The sequence below is a fragment of the Chrysochloris asiatica genome, unplaced genomic scaffold, assembly GCF_000296735.1.
Source record: "Chrysochloris asiatica unplaced genomic scaffold, ChrAsi1.0 scaffold00031, whole genome shotgun sequence".
NCBI classification, from domain to species: Eukaryota; Metazoa; Chordata; class Mammalia; order Afrosoricida; family Chrysochloridae; genus Chrysochloris; species Chrysochloris asiatica.
The window spans coordinates 23322683-23344635 of record NW_006408549.1 but is presented as its reverse complement, the minus strand read 5'-3'; the positions used below and the strand labels follow the sequence as shown (position 1 = coordinate 23344635).

The window sequence follows — 21953 nt, the reverse complement described above, 5'->3', positions numbered from 1 at the left end:
GATATGGAGCCTTTCCATTGTCTCTTTTCACACATGTATTCAATTTGATTTCTGTGTATTCCATCTGGTGAGGCCCATGTGTATAGTCATCTCTTATGCTGTCTAAAGAAGGTATTTGAAATGAATAAATCATTGGCTTTGCAGAAATCTCTCATACATTCTCCAGCATCATTTCTATCACCAAGGCCATATTTTCCAACTACTGATCCTTCCTCTTTGATCCCAACCTTTGTATTCCTATCACCAATAATGATCAATACATCTTGATTGCATGTTTGATCAATTTCAGATTGAAGAAGTTGGTAGCATTTTCTATTTCATCCTCACTGGCTTTTGTTGTTGGTGCGTAAATTTGAATAATTGTGGTATTAACTGAGCTTCCCTGCACATACATGGATATTATCCTATCATTGTACCTCATGACTGATCTGGATATGTTCTTTATGACAATGAATGCAACACCATTCCTCTTCAATTTGTCATTCCTTGCTTAGTAAACCATGTGGTCATCAGATTCAAAATGGCCAATACCAGTCCATTTCAGCTCACTAATGCTTAAGATATCAATGTTTATGCATTCCATTGCATTTTTGACAACTTCCAATTTTCCCAGGTTTATACTTTGTACATTGCACGTTCCGATTTTCAGTGGATTTTTACAGCTGTTTCTCTTCATTCTGAGTTGTGCTCCTTCAACAAATGATGGTTTCGTGGGCTTTCGTCCCACGGGATTTACTCCATTTGCGTCATCACGGTCAACTCTATTTTGAGGAGGCAGCTCTTCCCCAGTCACATTTTGAGTGCCTTCCAACCTGAAGGGCTCATTTTCTGGCACTATACCTGACAGTGTTTCTCTGCTATTCATAAGATTTTTCGTGACTAAATATTTGGAAGTAGTTTGTCACTCCTTCTTCCTAGTCTGTCTTCATCTGGAAGCTCATCTCAAACCTGTACACTATGGATGATCCTGCTGGTATTTAAAATACCGGTGGCATAGCTTCCAGAATCACAGCAACTCACAATCCACCACAGTATGACAAACTGACAGACTTGTTTATTGTTGGGGAACACAATCTAAATGTAGTTCATGTAGGTCCTATTGGTGGTCAAGGTCAGGGTGTTTGTTCCCAGAATGAACTCACTCCCAGAAGGCAGCTAGGACAGGACAATTGGTTATGAGTGTTTCCATCTATCTAGTATTGGCCAGGGACCACCTCTATGGAATTTCCAGGTCTAAAAATCAGAGCTCATTTTGTGCTCTGCATGCAGTGGAAAATCTTATAAAAGTGCTTTGACCTCTTGCAGAGCTGGTACTGTGCTGGGAGTGGATTAAGGTGGGAACTGGCCATGCGTCTGGTCACCAGGTAGTGTTGGGGAAAAACAAAGAGAATCACATCATTCTTGTAGCCAGGAGCTTGTGTGCATCTGCACTGCTCAGATCAAATGCTACTTGTGAAAGCTCAAAATAGCCACACCAAGTTAGGCCAGAACCCACTGTCTCATTTCTTACCATTCCTGTTGATCTTTTTCTCCTAGATAGTAGTCAAGTCTATTTTTTATTCTTTCCTCTGAAACTCAAGCTTCCAGAATTATCATTTACATCGTTTAATTTGGTCTTTTATGTATTTCTTGCAGAGGGTCTGTGTAGCATGCCTGCCTAGTTCACCATCTTGCCAGAAGTCTCTGATTCTCACTGTATTAATGCTCTTTCTATGTCACTTGCAAATACTTTCACAACTGCCCCCTGTACCTTCACTCCACTACCACCATCACAAGGAATCTGCACTAGTCTTATGATTGATTTGATTTGTTTTGGTTTTAGTAGGTGTGACACAAGAAAAATTTGGCTGCATGAGTATGCATTTCCACTAGCCTTTTGCTCTTTTGCCAGTGACAGGAAAACATGCCTAGGCTAGCCTTCTGGGGGATGAAAGGCATGTGGAACTGAGCCAAATCAGTTGAGGTTTGTTCAGCTGGAGGTATTCCCTAGTTATATGAATGAGACCAGCCAAGATCATCAGAGTTGCCGAGCTGACCCACCACGGCCCATGTGACAGCAGCCAAGAACAATCAAGCTTAGCACAAATCAGCTGAATCTCATAGACTCATCAGTCAAATATATGTTTCTTGTTGTATGCCACTGAGATATTCTGATTATCTTCTACTGAACATGAGGATCCCTGGTGCACTGTGGGATAAGCACTGGAGTAATAACCACAAGATCTGCTGTACAAACCCAACTGCTGCTTCTGGGGAGAAAGATAAGGTTTCTGCTCCTGTAAAACTTGACAGCCTCAGAAACTCTATACAGGGTCTCTATGAGTCATAATCGACTTGATCACAGTGAGTTTGGTGTTGGTTTGTATGACCCAGTATGAGGTGACAATGTGGACAGCACTTGCATCAGGTTAGAACAGAATAGACTAGCAGTCGCTATTGCTGTTGGTTGCTGTGAAGTCAATTCTTACTCATGGTGACCCCATATGTGCAGAATAGACTTCTTCATAGGTTTCAAGGCTGTGATCTTTTGGAAGTAGATGCCTAGCCTTACATTTGAGATTTCTTTGGGTGAATATGAACCACTAGCCCTTCATTTATTTGTACCCCCCGAAACTCCTTAAAATTCCTTAACCTCAGCTAATATTTTTTTTTTTTTGAATGAATTGTCATCTTTGTTTCTGTCCATGAAACCCACTTTTCTTTGAAACTTTTATTTAAAAAAAAAATTATAATCATTTATACTACCATTTCTCCTTCTACTGTGAGTATGTGTGTGTTTGTGTATTCTCTGCCACCAGAAACACTCATATTTAGTGCAAGTAAAATGGATGCAGGGAATTCACATGGGAATAATGTTGAAAGGGGAACAGGAAAATCAAACTCAACATTCTTCTTTCTCCTTCAATTTAACATGCTTAGCCTTTCTGTTTCTTCTCTCTGAAAATTGATTGCATTATACTTTCCATAGACCAGCTCTCTCTGGTTACTCAATATTTTGAAAACATACCAAGAACATCAACTAGCACATAGTTTTTGTCTATGAAAGTGTTCATCCTGATGGCTGTTCTACATGTACTTTGAAGTCCAGAATCTACCACTTTTCACTAAAATATCATTATCTCTTATTTCAAATTCTCAAGGAACATATTATTTTGCACCCAGACCATTGATGCATTCAAGTGGTAAAGTGCCAAACGTAGATTCAATTAGGTTGGTCCAATTGCTGCACCAGGCACACTTACTGATTTTGGTATGTGTCAAAACCAGTTCTTTTAAATGTACACATTGGTTTATCTAGAAATGTGCTAGGCATCTTTTAAAAAATAGTTATGTTGTAACAAATAATAAGTATCTTATAAAGCAAAAGAAATGAGAATTCTGATTTAATCTGAAGTAAAACAAGTTATTATTGTGAGTATTATTGAACCTAGAAATTTAGTTAGAAAGCAGCTATACTTCAGATTGAACTATATAATAAAATTAGCACTAAGTCTTTTCTATAGTATTGAGTCATACTTATAATAATAGAAAGATCATTGGCTATGAAATTCGGTTAAAAGTTATTTTACTATATGTCTGACAGAAGGGTCCATATAGCATATGCCTCCAGCTAAATTTTTGTTAAGTAAAATTATTGTGTATTTATTATGAGCCAGTTGTAATTTGGTCTTACTCTGAATTGATACTATGATCAAACTGAGCTAAAAAAAAAAAAAATAGTTAACACGAATATCTGGGAGAGAACTTACTACTCACTGTTTAATTATAGAAAGCTGTTATCCCAACTGTATGTTTGCCATAGTCAAAACTATTGCAAATCTAAACATACATCAGGACACACAGTAAATGAGGCATATTTATTCCTATTATAAAATATTTAAAGAATGTGTCTCTGCTCCTTAATGGATTTCTTTGAATTATATTTATCATAAATGTCACAACTGATTTTGGAGAATGGTAAAATTACTATAATACTTGTAAAAAATTATTCATCAAATCACATATAGATGAACATAGAAAGAAGTGAAAAAATTAAAAAACAAATCTATTGCTTCCCAAATACCTAAGCTATACAATTTGAATAAGTGAAAAAAATCAAAATCAGAAGTAAGGATTATTGATTTAAATATATATATATATATATATATAGAGAGAGAGAGAGAGAGAGAGAGAGAGAGTCTTGGTGTGGGACTATACGATAAGCACTAGCCTGCTAACTACAGATTTGGTGGTTCAAACCCACTAGTCACTTCTTAGAAACCTTATACAGGGATGCTGTAAGTAAAAAATGATTCAATGGCACTTAACTACAACAATTATATATATATACACATACACACACATACATGTTGTTGTTATTAAATGCTGTCGAGTCAGTCTGAATCATAGCAACTCTGTATATGATTTCCAAAGAGAACTTGGTGAGTGTGAACTGCCAGCCTTATGGTTCATAGTCCAGTGCTGATCCTCCTATGCCATATCAACTGCTATCAAGTTAAATCCAACTCAAGGAAACACCATGTGTTTCAGAGTAGAACTGTGCTCCACGGGTTCTCATGGCTGTAATCTTTTGGAAGTAGATCATTGGGCCTTTCTTCCAAAACATCTCTGAGTGCGTTTGAACTAGCAAAATTTGCCTTAATTATCCAGGTTTGACCATATACACCACCCAGGGATTCCTATATAACATTAATCAAGAAGTATCAGTAAGAAAATAAACTTACTTACAGTGTAAACTGGAACCAGTTGTGTCAGATTAAGTACAATTCACGGTGATCTCACGCAGGAGAAGTATTCTTCGTAGGGTTTCCAGTGGCTGAATTTTGGGAAGTACTTCACAAGACCCTTCTTTAGCAGTGCTGCTGGGTGAACTTGAACCTCCGTCTTCGGTTAGCAGTCAAATGTGCTAATCATTTGCACAACTCAGGGTAGAACACATCCTTTTTAACGAACCTCCTCTGACCTATTTAAAATCTGCTTTTAAATATATAATTGAGAAAATATTTCCATCAAGTCAGGTGTCACTATTATCCTTTAGTTGTGTCTAGGTGGATGGCATCACAGAATACTTAGATAGCTATTTCTAGGGTCTGTAAATGGAGCTCTGGTAGCGTAGTGGTTACGAAACGGACTGCTAATCTCACAGTCAGCAATTTGAAACTACCAGCGGCTCCGCAGGAGAAAGATGAGGCTTTTTGCTCCCGTAAAGATTTACAGCCTCGGAAACCCTGTACAGGGCCGCTATGAGTCGAAACCAACTCCATGACACATAACAATACCAAAAGGGTCTTTAAGTGGGCAGACAAATGAATTCCTTTGGGTGTTGAATAATCTTATCATCTCAAAATGTCCATGCTTCTTGACATTTTACAGTTTCATAGTGGTCAAGTGCTAGAAGTTAGGATGCTATCAGAAATTGTTTAAACTTTGCCACCCAAAATTTCCAAGTATTTTCAAAGTTATCATAGATGGCTACTAAACAATTGAACCAATTGTTAATAGTATTTTAATTTTATACCTTATGCATAAAGACAAGTTTCCCTGGCAGTGCAATAGTTTACAAATTGGATCAGCAGTTCAAATCTACCAGCAATTCTGGGGCAGAAAGATGAGACTTTCTGCTCCTGTAAAGATTTACAGCCTCAGAAACCCTATATAGGGTTGTCATGAGTTGGGACCACCTCAAAGACACACAACCACCATCACTACCATCCAGAAAGACACAAAGCTATTTAGTAGAAAACAATATATAGACATAAAAATATATCTTTGCATATATATATGTTGTGGATCAATCAAAAATTTTTGAGAATCAGGTAGTAACTTTTTATGTGAGCCCATTGTTTTTCATCTTATTTATGCAAAACTAGAATACAGCATATGTGTTATTATATGCCAAGGGCAGGCAAAATATGGCTTGCAAGCTAAATACAGTCTGTACTATTTTAGTGCAGCTAGCAGGTTAACTATGTTTTTTACATTTTTAAATGGCTAAAAATGTAAAGAAGAATATGAATTGTGAGCATTTAGAAAGTTTAAAGAAGATACAAGAAAATTATTTTTTAATTCCATTTTCAATGTCGTTAAAGTTTATTGGAACATAGTCATATTCACTCATCTCCATGTTGTCTATGACAGCATTTGTGCTGAAACAACAGAGAAGAGTTGTGATGGATACCATATGCATATGGCCTCCAATTCTGAAAATATTTACTATCTGATTCTTATAGAATAAGCATGTCAATTCCTGTTATATTAAAATGTAGGCTAAAACCTGATAACAAATATTAGCTTTTATTTTAATTTAAATGATTATATGTGAACATTTATGAACTCCTATATAGAGTCTTTTAAAATTGCCAAAAATTAAAAGAGTTGTGGCAAGCAAGTAGATAGAAATAAAGAGTAAGACCTTGCACCAAATGTTTTTTTCCTTTCTCACAAAGTATGAAAGTTTTCTGCATTGTTTATTTTTAAAGAAAGGAAGAGAGAGAGACAGTAAAAGAGATACGTCGCTGTTGTTAGGTGCCATCAAATAGGTTCCGACTCATTATGACCCTGTATAAGTTTTCCAAGAAGTGGCTGATGAGCTTGAACTGCCAACCTTACAGTTCAAACTGACCTTAAAGTCCATCACATTAACTCACAGAGTCACACGAGGACAACTAAAGAGACACAGAGAGAAAGAAAAGTGAGAATACAATAATTGACTTTTAATATCTTTAAGTAATGCAATTTAAAGATCCTGTAAATATTTCACATGATAGCATAGCTTGTTAATGAATTAATTCTGAAAGTAAGTTGTGCTAGACATGCCATTTTTCTTTTATTTTAAATATGGATGATGGGTTAATTAAGTTGGTAGAAGATGAAATTCAATTCATACAGCCATACAAATTTCATGTTGCTGTGTAGATACTTCAAAGATAGCATTCTTCCCTGTGAAAATCGTAGTAACAGCATACCTATTTAGTAAGGACATACCACTAGCCCTGAAAATAGGAAATAATGTGCATTTGTCAAAAATATATAAATAAATAAAAATGTTATTTTACTTATAGGCCCAGAGCTTATTTATTACCAATTTTCTCTGAGCTAAAATATGAAAATGTTGAGCTATAACTTAATGTTTTTTTGCCTTCAGTGTAAAATCTCAACTTTCATAGGTGTTAATTAAACATATGTAAGTGTATGAAAAGGGAAATGAGTACTGAATTATTGATAAAGGTGAACAATAAAGAAGTGTAAAGAAACTGGATGCCTAGGAAGATGGTGATAAAATATGAATCTTATGACTCATGACCTGCTATTTTAGAGCTCTGTGGCACTGTAGGATAAGCACTGAACTGCTAACAAAAAGACATCAGTTCAAGTCTACCAGTCAATCTGCAGGAGAAAGATGAGGCTGTCTGCCCCAGTAAAAATTAACAGCCTCGAAACTCCTGTCCAGGGTCGCTGTGAGTCGGAATTGACTCAATAGAATGGGCGTGAGGTTTTAAATCTGGTTCCTTCTTCAGAATGTGTATATAGGTAGTGTCTCAACAACAAATGTTCAACTTATGGACAACTCTTACTTGCCCTTTAATATTATGAAAATTTACCTTCACATTGCAATGACTGAATCAACTCCTGAATGCAACAGTTTTTCATCATAATCATGGAAATCATTGAAAAAGTTTTAAGAATTTTCTTCACTAAACTAACCACACCTTATCATGTTTGAGCAGATTCTGACTCATAGCAATCCTACAGGAATGAATAGACCTGCTTCACAAGGTTTCTGAGGTTGTAAATCTTTATAGAAGCAGATTTCCTCATCTTTCTCCTGCAGAGCAGTTGGTGGATTTGAACTGCCCACCTTTGTTAGAATCCAACTATACTACCTGGCCTCCTTCTTGTTGTAAGCCACCTCCACTGAGTCAATTTCAACTCATGGTGACCCTATAGGGCAGAGTAGAATTGCCCTTATATTTCCTGAGACTGTAAATCTTTATGGGAGCAGATAGCCTCATCTTTTTCCTGTGGAGCTGCTAGTGGATTTGAACCAATGACCTTGGAGTTAAGAGACCAATGCTTATCTCACAGTGCCACCAGGGCGCCTGCTTTCATTAATCTACTGTCACTGAGTCAATTCCGACTCAGAGACCCTATAGTATAGAGTAGAATTGCTCCTTAGGGTTCCCAAGACTGTAAATCTTTATGGGATCATATCGTCTCATCTTTGTACCACAGAACTACCGATGGGGTTGAACTGCCAACTTTACAGTTAGCCACTCAGTACTTATCACACAGTGCTGCCAGGGCTCCTTTCTTGCGCTAAAATCAAGATAAATAAAAACCATACGTACCTGTTCCAACTTACTTGTAAATTGGGCTGAAAGACACACTTGTAACAGATTTCATTTATAACCTGAGGATTACCTGTATAAATTGATAGTTGTTATGTGCCGTCGAGTTGATTCCGACCTAAAGTGAACCTGTATAGGGTTTCCAAGGAGCAGCTGGTGAACTTGCACCGCCGATCTTGCATTTTAAACGGCTTTGCAGTCTGAAGCATTAACCCACAGTGCCACACCAGGACTCCTAAAATTGATAGTCAGAATGACTAATTTACCTTACTCTGTAGAATAGTTTGGAGTCCTGGTGTGGCGTTGTGGGTTAATGCGCCAAACTGCAAAGCTGTTTGAACTGCAAGATCGGCGGTTCAAGCTCACCAGCTGTTCCTCGGAAACCCTATACAGGGTCGCTATGTGTGGGAACCAACTCTACAGTATTTAACAATAACATAGAATAGCTTCTGTTAAGTTACATTCAAAATTTACTTTGGAAACATGCATACATGCCAAATTAAAACAGATATATAGTGTGTAGCCTAAAGACAGGAAGAAAAATATGCATTGCTGAAATTGTCAAACTTTGTACAAGTATTATTTATAATCTTATGAATACTTAAGCAAATATCCTTATCTAATCCTTATTAGCAAGGTGATATGACAGGAAAAAAGGAGCCACAGGTTAGGGATCCTCGGGCAACTGTAAACCAGGGCATATGGAACAACATTACCAGGCTGATTTTAATGAGGTTTTAGAGCTTTAAATTTCACATCACAGTTGGCGCCAATATGTATTTTACTGTTATTGCCTTCCCTTTACCAAATAAAGATAATTGATGATTTTAGTGGATTTTGAAATTTCAAAGCAGTCTTTATTTAACTTTGATTTCCATTTTTATATTATTTCCATTTATTCCCAAATTAAACGTTCATAGGTAATAGTTAAGCATTTATATTTATTGAAGTTGGACTGTCCAATCTGATACTCTTAAGAAAATTAACGATATAGTGGTTCTTTTGAAAATGGTTCCTGATTTGTATTGTATCACTACTCATATTATAAAATATAGAATTTTATTACAATCTTTATTCCAGGTATTTAAAGATTATACCAAATAATTAAGCACTGGATTGATAATCATAAGGTCGGTAGATCAAACCCACCAGTCATTCTCAGAAACCCTCTACAGAATTGCTATGACTCAGTACACAACAACCACCACCACAACAGGCCTTACATTTATTCAAATCATAATTGTATCTAGGTTTTCAGAACCTTTGAGAGGTACCTTTATTGTCATTCAATTTAATGCAGGATTCCATACTATCATAAGTGTTTTCTGAATTATTTCTGTATATATCCCAGATTCTACCATAATAACACTATAATCTACATAAGAGTCAGGAGTATAATAATAATGTTCCCACTTTTATGCTTCTCATAGCAAATAGAAATAAACCAGGCATGTTAGCATTTTTCCAAGGAATTTCTACTAGAAATCCCACACATGGGTAAGGACTAAAGGAAAGCATAAAGTTCACCTGACGTTCTACTTGAAGGAGCTAAATCACATATAAGTACAACAGATTCTATGTGAACTCCAATAATAATTTCTCACTATGGAAAAATTTTCTCAGCAGAGACTTTATAGTATGAAGACAGGTATATTATATTTTCTGTTAGGTCCTATGCAAATGACTTTTACCTATAGTGACTCCACAAAGAAAAGAGTTGCCAGGTCCTAAGCTATCTTCATGGTCATTGGCAGGCACTAGTGGAGCCACTGTGTATTTTGAGTAGCTTCCAGCCAAGGGGGTTTATCTTCCTGCATTGTATCAGACAATATTCTGTGATATCCATAGGGTTGTCATGGGCCAACTTTTAGAAATAGGTCTAGCTCATAAAACTTCATGTTTTTGTTAGTTTAATATAAAAGCACACATTAAGAATCAAGAACCAACTTGTAAGAAATAATCTCTCTAAAATTATGTATTTACTTGTAAACACAATTAAGTAAGAATTGGGCTGCTATCCACAAGGTGGGCAGTTCAAAGCCACAAAATGCTCCTTGGGAGAAAGAGGAGACTGTTTCTGTACAGATTTCTCATCTGAAGAACCCTACAGAGCAGTTATACTCTGTCCTATAAGCACTCCAAGTCTGAAGGCATTCAAAGGCAGTGCGCGGGTTTAAGTGATAAAGTCAATGTATAATCAATAAAATATTAAACATTCTACAAAATGAAGAATGAAAACTCTGAAACATTTAAACTTGTACATTATTTAAATTATTTCAATATCATCAATGTTAATACTCCCAATATTTCATGAGTAATTGCCTTATTTATAGCTGCTTATAGACACTATGATCTCAAAGTGATATAAAAATACAATCTTTTCCATAGAAAATAGCCCTAACCCACTGCCACTGAGTTAATTCCAACTCATGATGACCCTATAGGATAGAGTAGAACTGCCCTTTACAGTTCCTGAGACTATAAATATTTATGGCAGCAGATCACCTCATCTATTTCCAGTGGTGCTGCTAGTGTATTGTATGTTGTTGTTGTTGTTATGTGCCATGGAGTTGTTCTGACTCATAACGACCTGTACAGGGTTTCCAAGGCTGTAAATCTTTACAGGAGCAGAAAGCCTCATCTTTCTCCTGCGGAACAGCTGGTAGTTTCGAACTGCTGACCTTAAGGTTCATAGCCCGATTCGTAACCACTACAGTGTATTATATTATATAGTTGTATTATATTATAGCCTACAGCCATTTCTGTCTTCTTTCATTTCATTAGACTATCTTGTAAAGGCATCACCTACCCTTTTCTCACAGCCCTTTTCTGTCAACAAACTCGTGTTTCCACCAATAACCACACCCAACCCTGAGTCTCAAGAAAACTTTCCACTTCCTCTGAACCTACACAATAATGGTCAAATGAACCACTTCACGCCAATATGATGTGAGAAGGAATCACTGTCTAAAAAAGAACACATAGAAAGCACTCATTTATTTTTCCTTTTGGATGTGTGGCTATGACTCTTGCAACTGCAGCAACCTTTTTGCACTAGTTCTAAGAATGAAGTCACCTGGTGAATAACGGAGCAAATGGTTGAAAACAACTCCTGTTCTCAATGAGTCACTACATGAATCAATCTTTAAAACACCTTACACTGACACACATGCTTCTAGACTTCCTACTATGTACAAAAATACATTTTCTTATGAATGAAGGTAATCTGAGGTTTTCCAGTTAGCTGCAGTTGATAATATTCTAATGACCCAGGAACTTTACTTGGCCTTGAGAGTTGGAAACACAAAATAATAAACAGACAATTTGACATCCAGGCTTAAATTATAATGGTTCTCAAAAAGATTATATGGAGTCCTGGTGTGGCCCTGTGGGTTAATGCACTGGACTGCAAGGTTGCTTTGAACTGCAAGGTCTACAGTTCAAGCTCACCAGCTACTCTTAGGAAACCCTATAAAAGGTCACTATGAATTGATATGGACTTGATGGCACTTAGTAGTAACAACAATGAAACAAAGCATCGATTCAAAAACTCCAGGAGTTCTATGTATTAGTTCAGGTAAGGAATATGAGAGCCTGACAACAGGATTTCATTGAGAAGAGAGAATTTGATTTGGAGCCACAGAGAATAGAAAAGGTGGAAACATCAAGAATATAGTGAAAAAGATATATCAGGCTTAGGAGAGTGTGCAAACAAAATCCAAGGGGGAATGTGTGTATCATTTTATTTATTTATTTATTTTAAAAGGAGGGCTAGTATTTCAGGGATTCATGAGAGGATTAGAGATAAAGGAGGCTGTGGGGACAGGAAGGTAATCTGGAAAGCAAAATAATGCCTCCCACCAAGATGCCCACACTTTAATCCCCAAAATGTGTGAATATGTTATTTTATACGCTTAGAAGGGATTTTGCATCTGTGTTTAAAATTTCAGACCTTGAGAGAAGAAGATAATCAAGGATTATCCAGGTGGGTCCAATCTAATCATGTGAGCCTTTAAAATCAGCTGGAAGAGAACAGCGATGAGATTAAAGGAAAGGATTTGAAGAGTGAGGAATATTCTACCTGCTACTACTGATTTTGAGGATGAAGAAAAGAGCAATGAGACAAGGAAAGCATCAATAAAATAAGAACAACCTCTATCTGACAGGTAGCAAGAGAATAGGAAACTGAACCCATGTAAATGAATTCTGTCCACAACCTGAATGAAGTTGAACTCATCCCTAGACATTACAGAAAGAAAAATGGCCCCACCCACAACTTGAATTTAGGCTCGTGAAACCCAGAGAAGAGCACCAGCTGAGTTGTACTGTGCCATAACTTCAGACCTACACAACCATGAGTTAATAAATAAAATTGTTTTAAGTCTGTAAGTATGTAGGAGCTTTTACAGACAGCAGTAGAAAAGTAGTTATTATTGTGATCCCACCTTACAATGACTCTATGACAGGGGTGAACTGCCCCATGGGATATTCTAGGCTGTAATCTTGAAGGAAGCAGATCTCCAGGTATTTTCTTGTGGAGCCCTTGGTGGTTCAATCAGGTGACTTTTCAGTTAGCCAAATTCTTAATCACTGTATACAAATGCTATTTAGAAAAGTATTAAAGGTATCAAATAAGGTATTTTGTTGTTGTTGTTAAGGACTGTTGAATGAATTCTGACCCATAGCAACCCTGTATAGGATTTTTGAAGAGCAGCTGGTTTGTTTGAACTGCTGACGTTGTGATTCAAATCGATCTTGCAGTCCAGTGCTTATGCTCCAGTGCTACACCAGAAGTCCCAAAATAGGTCTGCTATTATTGTTATGTGTCATTAAGTCTTTTCCTACTCATAGTGACCCTGTATAGAGTTTTCAAGGAGCAGCTGGTGAGTTTGAACTTTGAACTTTGCAGTTCAAACAGACCTTGTGGTCTAGTGCATTATCCTACAGGACCACACTAGGACTTCAAAATAGGTATAGGAGATTGAATTAAAGAAAAAAAAATGTGAAAAACATATAAACCAATGTCTCCCATATGTTGTTCTTCAGAAAACAATTTCTTAGTTTCATAAAAATGAAATAAATTTTAAAACACACACACAATTAAATAAAGTGAAAATATTACTTAATTGTTTAATTTCTAGTCATTTAGCAAAATAATTAAACACTGTGAAATAAATACTGTATTTATAAATATGTTTATTTATAATATTGTATTAGTTAAATACTGTAAAATAAATGTGAACATACTAGAAAAGAATATGTATGTTGCATTTTAAATTTATTTAGATATATATTATCTAGGACCTATTATAAATGATTGATGACATCCATCCCAGTTATAAATATATTCAATTAATATTCATTCAATAATCAACTCAAACTAGATTTTACCTATTAATTGATTCATGAATCTTACATTATTTTTGCAGATTGCCTGAGTCTTTTCCCAGACCTGAATGTTTTTATCATCTTTTTCACTTTCTTTTTTATTCATTATTTTATGTGAGGGTAAATAAAAAATTATCTGCCCTCTGGCTGCAGAATTTATTTTAATCAACATTTAGAAATGATAAATGCCTCACTTTTTGAAATAATCTTCTTGCTTTTCAATACACTTTGTCCATATGTTAAAAAGCTTTCATAGTCTCTTATTAAAAAATGTTTTAGGCTGAGAGTTCCAGTTTGGGTGGCAGCAGAGACAGCCAGGTAGGAAAGGCTCCATGGGGAAGGGATTGAAAACCCAGAGAAGCTGCACTCATGGGAACACCAGCAGAGCTCTGGATCTAACATAAGATACAGAGCATCAGTTTCTCACATGCCCAAGTGAAAAAAATCACAATATAAAGGAAAATGCCATGAGTTAGGAATCGCTTGAGACATGGATTCCCTCTGTAGCCCCACGCCCTGGCAGAGTTCAGAGGGCAGGGTTACAACCAGACCAGCACAGGGAATCAGTGTTAAAAGTGGTGCAGTGATATTTACAAAAGGAGGAGCCTGGGATTCTACACATTTTTTCCTCCTCTTCCCTGTTGTGCCTTAATTGCCCAGCCCAGATGCCTGAGTGAGCACTGCCCACCCACCCCCCAAAAAAAGTCCAATGCTGAGCCCTAGTTTTCCCATGGTACAGAGAGACAGAGATTAGTGGCTGTTTATGACATCAGCCTGTGAGTCCCAGCCCTAAAGTTAACTTGTGCAGGACCTTTTAATCCGGCCTATACAGCAAGAAAAAACCTGCTCTGGCCTGACGGACAAACCATAGGGACAATCTGTAAAACCCCAACATAAAAGGATGCAATTATCTCGAGAATTATGCTGTGCACATGCAGATGCCTAACTGATCTTCAGAGACAAAAAAAGTAGACAATCTTTCTCCTATTGACTTCTCAATATATATCTGTGCATCTCTATAGTGGTAACTAGAGGAGGGGCCTGAATGAGTGGACACCCCACCCACAGCTGGAGGTTTCTACAGTGCACTCACACTACCTGCACAGCAAAGGTGACTAGACTGTCGGCCACAATTTTATTTTTGCTTCAAAGTGGTGATTTTTGTCTCTGTTTTTATATTGCTTCTGCTATTGGTCCTTTTGGTCACAAATTTTTCCTGGAGGGGGGAGCTTTTTCTCCCTACGTTACCCAAGAAGAGTCAGCAATCATGGCCATATAGCCAAGTTACAAGCATACCCCATAATATTCCACCATTGAGACAAGAGCTGATAATAGCTGCTAATCATTACATGTGGAAAAGGAAGCCTATATCCTGATCATATCCACCAGGAGACACCCAGTAAGCTTAATAACACAACAATAAACATGCATTTAAGCATTAAAAACCCCACATAACCACTGAAAATTATAAACAAAAACAAAAAATCTAAAAACATGACCAAAACCAGAAAAGAATAACTGAGACAAATGAGCTGGAGACAGACAAAAGCTTTCTAGAAGAGGTTTTGGATACGCCTGAGAAGGATTTTAGCAGAATGACATGGAAACAAATTCAAATGTTCTGAAAAGGGGTGGAGGAAAACAAGGAAGAAGTTCAGATAGTACAAAAACTGCAATCAAACAAGATTGATACAGCATTGGAAACAATTCAAAACTTGCAAAAAGAGGTCCAGATGATTAATAATAAAATATCAGAAATGGACAGTACACTGAAAGGGGAAAGGAGCCAAATAGAAGAGATGGAAGCCAGAACTAGCAATCTGGAAGACAAATCTCTCAATACTGCTAAGATAGAAGAGCAAGCAAAAAAAGGATTAAAAAATCTGAAGAGAGTCTAAGATTCATGCTGAATAACATGAAGAGGGACACCTTAAGAATTATTGGCATTCTGGAACAGGAAGAATCAGAGACGTCCACAGAGGAGATAGTTGAAGAGCTTCTGGAAGAAAATTTCCCTAACATCTTGAAAGATGAGAAGATAAACATTCAAGAAGCCAAACGTACCACAGGAGGATTGACCCCAAAAGAAAGTCACCAAGACTTATAATAATCAAACTCTCTAAAATCAAAGAAAAGGAGAAAATTCTAAAAGCGGCCAGAGAGAAGAGCAGTGTCACAAAGGCAAGCAAATCTGATTAAGCTCTGAATATTCAGTACAAACCATACAGGCAAGAAGGCAATGGGGAGGCATATACAAAACCCTAAGAGAAAAAAATTGCCAACCAAGAATCGCCTATCCAGGAAAACATTCAATCAAATACAATGATACAATCAAAACATTCCAGGATAAACAGAATCTAAGCTATTTTGTCAAAACCAATTCAGCACTTCAAAACATCCTAAAGGGAGTTCTTTGGACTGAAAACAAACAAGAATGGACAACAACCAGAGATTGACAGGTGTGGCAACACTACCTGGAACTCAGTCAACAGATAATGGAGTTCAAAACAGAACAAAACTACAACGAACTCAAAAGAGCTGGGAGGTCAACCGAAGATCAAAATAATATCAATGTCAAAGAAGGGATAAATGTAGGAACAGAGACCCAGGTGGTAAGGATGTCAGGTAGATTACAGGATACAATAGAGTCTCTTAAATGGAGAGAAAAGTTAATAGACTATAAGGTAACCCCCAAAAATGTTAATAATTCACAACTTACCATGAAAATGAACTTCCAAGCAGAACAAGCAAACATGAAAACTAAGAAGGAACCAACAAGAAATAGCACAAAAAACACAAACTCAGCACAAGAAGGCATGCAGAACATAGAAACAAACTGCACTACCAAAAATTAATATAATGGCAGCAATTAATTCATACCTATCAATACTTACATTGAATGTCAATGGATTGAATGCAACAATGAAGAGGCAGAGTGGCAGATTGGATAAGAAAACAAGACCCTTCAATATGCTGCCTGCAAGAGACATACCTTACACACAAAGACAAAGAACAGAGTAAAAGTAAAAGGATGGAAAGAATATACAAAGCTAACTGCAACACTAAACAAGCAGGAGTGGCAATTCTAATCTCTGATAAAGTAAATTTTAAGACAAAAACCAACATAAGAAATAAAGAAGGACACTATCTCATGATCAAAGGGTCAATTGAGCAAGAAAACATAACCATAACAAATATTTATGCTCCCAATGATAAAGCACCAAGATAGATGAAGCAAACCTTACTAGAATTGAAGAAAGAAATAGATAAATCTACAATTATAGTAGGATATTTTAATATGCCACTTTCGAAAAGGGACAGGACAACCAGAAAGAAACTCGAAAAAGTTACAGAGGAACTAAACAGCATAATCAACCAACTTGACATCATAGATGTGTATAGATTATTCAATACAACAACAGCACAATATACTTTCTTCTGCAGTACACATGGAACATTCTCCAGAATTGTCCATGTGTTAGGTCACAAAGCAAACCTCCATAAATTTACAAACATCAAGATACTACAAAGCATCTTTTCAAACCACAATGCTATAAAACTAGAAATCAACAACAAGAAGACTAAGGAAATAAAGTTGAATACATGGAAACTGAACAACACCCTGCTGAAACGTGACTGGGTAAAAGAAGAAATTAAATGTGAAATCAGAAAGTTCCTAGAAACAAATGAGAATGAAAACACAACATACCAAAATCGTTGGCACATGGCAAAAGTGGTGCTGAGAGGAAAATTTATTGCAATAAATGCGCACATCCAAAAAGAAGAAAGAACCAAAATTAACACAGCATCCACAACAATTAGAAACTGACCAGCAGAGGGAACCTACAGTCACCAAATAAAATAATAAAGATAAGAGCTGAAATAAATGAGATGGAAAACAGGAAAAATATAGAATCAATAGGACAAGAAGCTGGTTCTTTGAAAGGATTAATAAAATCGACAAACCATTGGCAAATTTAACAAAAGAAAAGAGGGAGAAGACACAAATAACATATATTTGAAATCACATGGGCTATGTCACAATGGAACCAAAGGAAATCAAAAGGATAAAAACTGTGGTACATATACACAGTGGAATACTGTTCTACCTTGAAGAACAATAAGGAAGCTGCAAGCCACCGCATAGCAAGGATGAACCTTGAGGACATTATGCTGAGTGAAATTAGTCAGTCACAAAAGGAGAAATACTGCATAGGGCCATTATTGCTGCTCACCAAGATGTACGGGATGAGAGGAGGGGAGGGAGGGAGGAGAAGATAGAGCACAGGGTAGGGAATAGACACAGGATAGCTTGGGTGTGGCAGGGGTTGTGGGAGAGCAATATACAAGTAAGGGGGTGGGAATGGAAGAATAAGGGTGATGGGAGAACAGTTAGGCAGGTTTGCATGGGCTAAGTGGTACAGAGGTAAATGATGATGTATGCACAACCTTGGAACAACAGGGCTCTGGGATACAGGGATTGAGGCATGGTTTGAAGGAATAAAAGAGGGGAATAATGTTAAGATGCTTGGCTGTCTTTTGAATCTTGGTTTCCCTTTCCTACTATTGTAAAATAGACACTTCAGGGAGGGAGAAAGGAATAGCCATAATCATCACTACAGAAAGCTTGTAAGTCCGTCTTCACCCTATAACTGATTGGAATACCTTAAAGGGGGCTAGAAGTTGCCCAGTGAAAGAGGCTTCCTGTGGAGCCTTTACACTGCACAAGACCATAGATGGAATCTAGAACCCCATCCAGAACTGACTGAGGTAGGAAATTTCCACTGGAAAGGACAAGTAGACCAGCCTGGAGTGGCTAGAAGAACAGAAGATACTCCATGAAAGAAAAACAGTCAGGAAAAACTCTGAAACAATACTGGCAGTCTGAAACAATACTGGCAGTAAACTGTTTGCCTGGGAGCCATCAAGGCAAGTGGTCAGGACCCCTCAGAGCAAACCCCCTTCCAAGACTGAGAGTCAAGGGGAATACATGAGCAAGCATGTGGTCTGGCTGTTGACCACGTTGGCCACTAATAAAGGGAAGAGGAGGAAAATACAGCAATGAAGTTGTGAGCTAAGCCCGACCAAATTCAATAGACCCCTGTGAACCTGGGTGGATACCTGGATGGCCAGCAATATGGCAATTTTTGGTAGGTTGTGGAGAAAATGAAGTACAGAGATGGTGTTCCATCTACTGAAGATCTATAACTTGCTTATATATTATGCACTAGTATCACAAGGGGTTTCTGGGTACCAAAAATGTGTGTCTGATTGCTTACCAGAAATCATAAACTTTCCCAGAGAAGCATCAGAATAAAGGCCTAGTGATCTACTTCCAAAGGTCATAACCTTGAAAATCCTATGGAGCACAGTTCCATTTTGCAATATGTCGGGGGAGGGGGGCATGAGTGTGACCTGATTTGCCAGCAACTGGCTTGTGTTTTCTTTTTGTTTGTTTTTTTGTTTAGGTATCATGTGACATTTACAGTAGCTTATGAACGTGGTAACTAGAGACTTGATGAAGAAATATTCTTTTAATATGAAATTCAACTATTTTTCTTAATGTTACTCTGAAATATGAAGTGAAAGGTAGATGTATTCAAGGGCTGAGAGGTACAACAGCACTGAAAATAGTTGGCCCAGAAACAGATATCAGAATCCAGGTAAGTAAGTAAATGACCCCTAATTGAACCAGAATCTCTCTGGGATGATTCACCAAGACCTTGATTCAAGCACAACCTTGAAACCTGAAAATAATGCAAAGAGTAACTTATTATATAAAATTAAAAATTGAAGACTAAACAGAAAAATAATTTCAAATGAATGCTTTGCATTTTAAATTAGAATCATAATTGTTATATCAATTCACATTCATTCTATCAATTCTATGGATCAAACTTTGATATTCATATATTTGAAAGAGCTTTTCAGTTGAGAAAAAACAAAATTGTCTCTACTGAGCTGGACGATTGATTTTCTCTGCAGCCTCTGCAAGGATCTATATTTATGATGTTTTACAGTTTTGTGAGCTGTGGAAACACACTTGAACTACAGTCAACAATCCTTGATAGAATGTGTTGGTAAGGTGTTTTTCTCTTTTTTTGCTTCCTAGATATATTGTCTCTGTTCTCAGTTCTGACCTTTGTCCTGAATGTTTATCTATTTGCACTTCATTAGCTGAATTTCTTGCATTCTACTTCTAGTAAGTTTTGGGCAAATTGGAGGAGATTAGAGGATAGAATATAAAAAGGAAGACCAGTTATTTCTTTTCTTTTCTGCAAGCACTGACAGTAGCTGAATCCTAGGATGATAGCGACAGCTGAGAACCTCCTCCTAAAATCAAAGCAAAACAAAATAAACATATTTATGGTCAAATTGATTGTGTCAGAATAGAACTAGGCTATGTAGGTTTTTTGACAATCTGTTTTTCAGAAGCATATTTGCCAGGACTTTCTTTAGAGGCTACTCTGAGTGAACTCAAACTGTCAAGTTTTGACTTAGCAGCAGATCGGAATAATTGTTTGAACCACACAGAGATTCTTTCTCACTGCTGGTAACACTTACAAACAGGCAGTGAGATATTCAAATTTACTCTTATAAAACAGGAACCAGGCCTTCACACTGCAATTTTTTTTTTCCCATTTTGGTTATCATTCTGGTTCAATAAAATCTTTGAAATTTGGTTCTGTTCTGGTTTTGCTTTGTCAGCCAAGAATGAACAAATTCAAACTGGTTTAAGCCTGTTTTCTTACTCTTTAACATCAAATTTATATTCTGCAAATGTGTAACCTGAAGCAATTTCATTTGAAAAAATATGGCTACCAAATTATTTGCTTATATTGCTCATGATATTGCATTTTTATATTAACTCAAATTTTGTTCATCCCAAGAATTTGTAATTAGTTTTGAACGTTACAATATTAAACCCTTTCTTCTACACGTTTACTGATCATTAAATCTAAGTAAAAATGATGTTCAATTTTAATTACTGTCTCAAAACATACCAATACAAAGAATACAATGAAAATACATTATTTTAACTCTTTTAAAAAATATACTAGAATTCACTTCAGAACAGAGTGACTTTAAAACAGTATTATGAATAAAAAAAAAAAAAAAACCTTCCAAAAATACTGTAAAATTTTAAGTTGAAGCTTCAAAATACTTTTTTTGTAGGAAATTCTCAATTTAATACTATAAACTACAATGGAAACAAGCTTCATTTTTATATAGGAGACATTTCACACTTAATAGTCATGGAAAATTGATAAGAACTTGTTCACAAAAATACTAGAAATACAATGTATGCTATCGTATCTAATAAATATGTTTACATAAAGACAAAGCACAATAAATATTTAATACTTTAATATTTACCTCAGTTCTAAGCTGAAGAATTTCTATAACATTACATAAAATTAACATTTTATTACAAACATACATTTAATTCACACACAGTTATCCAGTTCATTGGAAAATATCATTGTGGGAATCTGGTCAATATGCCTTCTTAGATACACTTATGTATCTAAGATACACTTAGATACATAATGACTTCTTGACAGCAAAAACTTGAAAATTTTTATAAATTTGACAGAAAAATTGACTGCAGATTCCAGACTATCGAAAAGGGAGCTGAAGAAAGAGAATGAGCAGAAAAACAGAGATTTTCCTATCAACTGTGCCCTGCCTGCCAGCAGGGAGCAACATGGTCATTTTGAGACTACTTTGGAGTAATGATCTCAAGAAAGCAACTCCAAAGAGAGCACAGCTAAAATGGTAGATATTCAAGCAAACAATCCTGGAAAGAAAAGTCAAGGTGGGAAGGACCAAGCCAGGGACAGGATACTCCTGGGAGGAAGTGCTGAAGAAGTAGCATAGCTTTGAAAGCAGGTAACCACAGGGAAGTTACTCTATGGAAAGTGAAGCAGAAACTGATATACACAAGTATACCCACCACCCCCTTCCCTGAAGCACAGGCTGTTCACACTTAGCTATGGAAACCAATCCATGCTCACCACCCTCTATCTAAGACATGGACCTGGACCAGAAACAACTGGCAGTGTACACACAGTGTGCCCAATATATTGACCAAAAGAATCCTTCTCACATCCATATCTTCATTATGGGACCGACGCATTATCTCAGCAGCAGCACCAATCACATCCTAATAGGTCCCATCTGCACCTTGGCCAGACAACAAGTAGGCAAACCTAG

General features: G+C 36.7%; 1 pseudogene; it reads left to right on the top strand.

Annotated features, from left to right (window-relative positions):
- The window catches only part of LOC102831444, a 61859-nt pseudogene extending 40386 nt beyond the window's left edge, over positions 1 to 21473 (top strand).
- The last annotated feature ends 480 nt before the right edge of the window (positions 21474 to 21953 follow it).